Here is a 4050-nt window from a genome sequence, read left to right as displayed (position 1 = left end):
GGTGGGGAGGGAGGGGGGGGGAACTCTATGTGGCTTTCATTTTCAGATAGGTTTCCATGTATGTGTTGAAAAACAACAGGTCAAGTTTATTCTTCATCTCCATGATCAGTGTCTCATCAAGCCAAATTCGCTCCACTGTGAGGTCAGTTTTTGTGGATGTAATGAAATCGCACCATGACAAGCCAGTTATGGCTAGCTGACCCTGGACTTGCCAGAAGTATTTGTGATTTCTTCTCAGTTTAGCCTGACCACCAATGAATCTAAGATGTGCAACATCTGTGACACTGTCAACATTTGGGCATTTGACTTCAGCTAGCCCAAAAGGGGGATTTGCTGCTGGGTCATACACCTTGGCATCAGGGCTGGCACCAAGATATGGCGCATCAGTGTGTAAAACAAAACCAGAGGAATACACATTAACATTGCATTGGTCACTGTACTGTAACAACACCTCTGGCTCAAGGTCAATGCCCCTCTTCATGTGCAGTGTTTGCCGTACCCCCCTCAGAATCCTGATTGCTAAAGCCTGACTGGATGCCTCCCCTTTCACACTGCATGCTTCCCCAAATCTGCTTGCCGTTAAGCGGGGCTGCCGAACTTCCTTCCACAGAGGACTTTGTGACTGCCCCCTTGTTTTCTCCTCAATGACACATGCCAATTCACGAGTGACCTCTAAACTCTCTAGATGATAAAACTGTTCATAAGTGGGAACAAATTGCAGATGGCGTTCTAATTTAGAGCTAATCAATGGAAGTTGTGGAAATAAAGGAGCATCGGGATGCTTAATCACTTCATTTGTTTGTACTGGTGGGCACTGATAAGATAGAACTGAACCTTTAGGGACTGGCCCAAATTTAGAGTCCACAAATGTCATGCAGGAGAGGCCACATAAGATCTTACAAATTCCCGGCTGTGGTTGGATCTCTCGTAACTGTTCTCCAATTGACAGGACTGCTGGATCAGGAAGGGGTCCTAAAAGCACACATATCAGAGAAACGTCATTACTGACTAGTCACTGTGTAGGACATATGGTACTTTGCTATTATCTGTAACAATTTGATGTCTTTCAACTTGAATAATTGGTAGTGAAACTGAACCACAGCTATGGTGATAATCACTAACAATTCCACTAATGCAGTGTTACTCATTGCGCGGCTCGTCAGGCTATAATTGGTGGCTCGCATGGTAGCTTTGGCGAGATTTCGCCAAATTTGGTTTTACTCATTTTGAGTAGGCATAAACTGTTTGCCAAAGGCCATCATCTCTGGCCCCAACTTGAGAAAACAAAACTAGGCTCGGATTTAGCCTAGTCTACTGTATGACTTCAACGAGGTGATCTTTAGTTTCGTTCTGCTTACAGTATCTCACTGCCACTGCAATGCCTTTGAATGCAATCCACTGCCCCGTTTACAAATGCTACAGCGGACTTAAACTGCCACCTTGTGGTGATAAGTTGTAATACATTTCACGCAGCTGCATAGATCACGTAAAGCGCGAATGAAGTGGCCACTTCTAAATGGGACCCACTGTATGTGGTAACAGTCAATTATTTTTTTCAAATGTGCTTAATATACATACGATACTGCACTACAAAAACGCAAACATCTGAATTATACTTCCCCCTTCACCCAAATACAGTAATGAAGGTGAAAGGAAGTTATTAAGCCTTAATGGTGCTTCCTAAAGGGGGTATTGTCAAACCTGCTACTACTAATACTAAAAATACAGCATGAAGAAAGTCAAGGACATGCATGCCAGCTTCCGCTCATCCCAGTATTAAAGTAAATCTGGTCTTAAATGAAAATGTATTGGCTGTCATATGTGGCTCGTGAAAAAAATAGTGAGGATCACTGTACTAACGCATACCTGGGTAAGCTGGATAAAGTGTAGATTTCACACTGCTTCGTCCTGGTGCCCTTGGCTTTGGCTTTCGCACCACAAGTTCATCGGTAGGCTCTGGACAAATCCCCTAGATCACATTGATTTTTACACAAATAATATACAGTTGTAAGTTTAAAAGTGATGACAAAAACATATGCAAGTCACAATGTAAGTATACATTTTCAGAAGGCAGCAAAACCTGTTGCAGTCATAATACCTGTGTTCTGGGTCTGTGCCAGGTCTGAAGCATACTAGTGCATGAAAGTGGTGGTGGCACAGTTTTGAACCCCATGGTGCTGTAATGGGCAGTTTGAAAAAGCAGTGCAACCACATGGTTACATAAAGCCTGGCCAGCAACACATGAACAGGAGAAGCCTCTCAATACCACCGGTGTCCCAACAGCATGTAGTGCCACCTATAAAAGGAGGACAAGCACTTTAGAGGAAGTTTACAAAATAAGCAGAGGTAGAAAAGTCCAGCTTTAAAAAAGAAAACGTCCTTCTATGTATTTCTTATACCCATGAGGTGTTATTTAGCTAAGTCTACATTAAACCTAGACATAAATTAACCTGGCCAAAAAGTTGTGCTAATTATGAATATGTTAATGGTTATAACAGATACAGCATGTTTACTTCTTGAAGCCAGACATTTACACCACTGACAGAAGATTTCAGCATTTACTGAACACAAAAACTGAAAACATCTGCAACAACAGATAAACAAATGAACTTGAACTTATGTAGGTCCGAGACCACATCCTAGTCACTACTAGGCTACTCTTTAGCCTATGTGATATTTTGAAAATGCATAGTTGTCTGGGACATTAGAAATCTACTAAAATCCATCAGTGCCCAATGCCCATGAAGACCACTGGTCAAATGATGTAGCCCAGAGAGTAACGTTATAGCAAAGCTTGTTGATGTAGTTAATAGTGACCAGGGTATGATTTCGGACTCAAGCCTTAACTTCCTAAACACTGTAACCTGAAGTGTATGCGGTTCCTCGCTCTTTCTCATAGACCGGTAGCAGTTCGCTTGTACTACCACCTCCTCATTGACTAAATCTGACACTGTAGTGAAGGGGAAGATTATCACAGTTTATTGAACATAATAAGTCTTGACTTAACGTTATTCTAATGCTTCTTAACTACAGCCAAAGTACATCACAGACAAACTGTTAAAATACTGAATGTATCGACAACTTAGTTAACGTAATGCGTTAAGTTAAGCTAGCATGCTAATTAACATTGACATTAACGTCAGCTGATGAAACTCACTTACCTTTATAATTGATGATGTATTGTTCAAAAAACAACTTATAGCCTTTATTCAACTTTGACGTTTTCACTTGTGAATGTTCATTCACAAGTCGCACGACGTCTTCTTGCCCAAATTTCGGCAAACTTTTCAGTGAGGTAGACCACAGGTGAACACTCGCCATAATTAAAGGGACACCAGGCAAGCCTGATGCTTTTTCTCTACGAAACTCCCTCTCGCTCGGTCTGAAGCTCTTTTCCTTTTCTTTGCATTTCCGTCAAGGGTTTTCGCTGCTTCTTCGCCGGCTCTGCCATTATACACACGTTTGCAACAATCTCTAGCGTTTCGTTAGCCTGCCTCTGTGCTGTAAACTGATCCTGCTTCGGTCGGCGGGTACAATACACTGAACTTGCAAGCGGGATATTCTTCCTACAGGCAGTAGGGGCGGGCGAGAGAGTCTTCATTCGCCCTGTAACGAGTCATTTAACCATACCGACTTACGAAGATGAGTAATTAACACGAAAACGTTGCCTGGTGTCCCTTAGTTTGTTAGTTAGTTTGACTCTACCGGAAAGGGCGGCACACTGCTTCACTGGTACTTCCGACGTTCTATTGTGTCGAGATAAAGGTCTATAGGGCCAGTTTGTATGCTTAAAGCCTGAGAATGGCAGTTGGGCCAGCTGGCCTGGCCACCTGCCACAAGATTCTAATTGCGATGATGTCATAAAGGGCAATGTTAAGTCAATGGGGATTTTTTAAAAGTTAATAATTAATAGTTTAAAAAGTATAAAAGTTACAAAGTTGAAAAATACATAGCCCCTATGACACAAGTAAGACCTACGTAACAAAGTTTGAATGAAGTTTCTACGTTAAACGGTTGAAGCTGCATTAAACGCGTTAGAAGAAGAAGTAT

The 4050-nt window shown here is 42.0% G+C and overlaps 1 long non-coding RNA gene across 1 annotated transcript; it reads right to left on the bottom strand.

Moving 5' to 3' along the window:
* Positions 1-470: 470 nt before the first annotated feature.
* LOC143099288 (uncharacterized) lies at positions 471-3742 on the bottom strand. The gene is made up of 3 exons (XR_012981469.1): positions 2099-3742; positions 1867-1969; positions 471-972 (listed from the first exon to the last, which is right to left on the bottom strand). It is a non-coding gene; the product is annotated as an uncharacterized LOC143099288 (long non-coding RNA).
* Between the last annotated feature and the right edge of the window lie 308 nt (positions 3743-4050).

This window comes from Alosa pseudoharengus, unplaced genomic scaffold (genome assembly GCF_046254945.1).
Source record: "Alosa pseudoharengus isolate Yale_2024_CS ecotype anadromous, Long Island Sound unplaced genomic scaffold, YU_APseudo_1.1 YU_APseudo_1.1_scf_27, whole genome shotgun sequence".
Taxonomy (NCBI): Eukaryota; Metazoa; Chordata; class Actinopteri; order Clupeiformes; family Clupeidae; genus Alosa; species Alosa pseudoharengus.
Note: the sequence above shows the minus strand (reverse complement) of the source record. Positions and strands in the feature narration are given on the sequence as shown.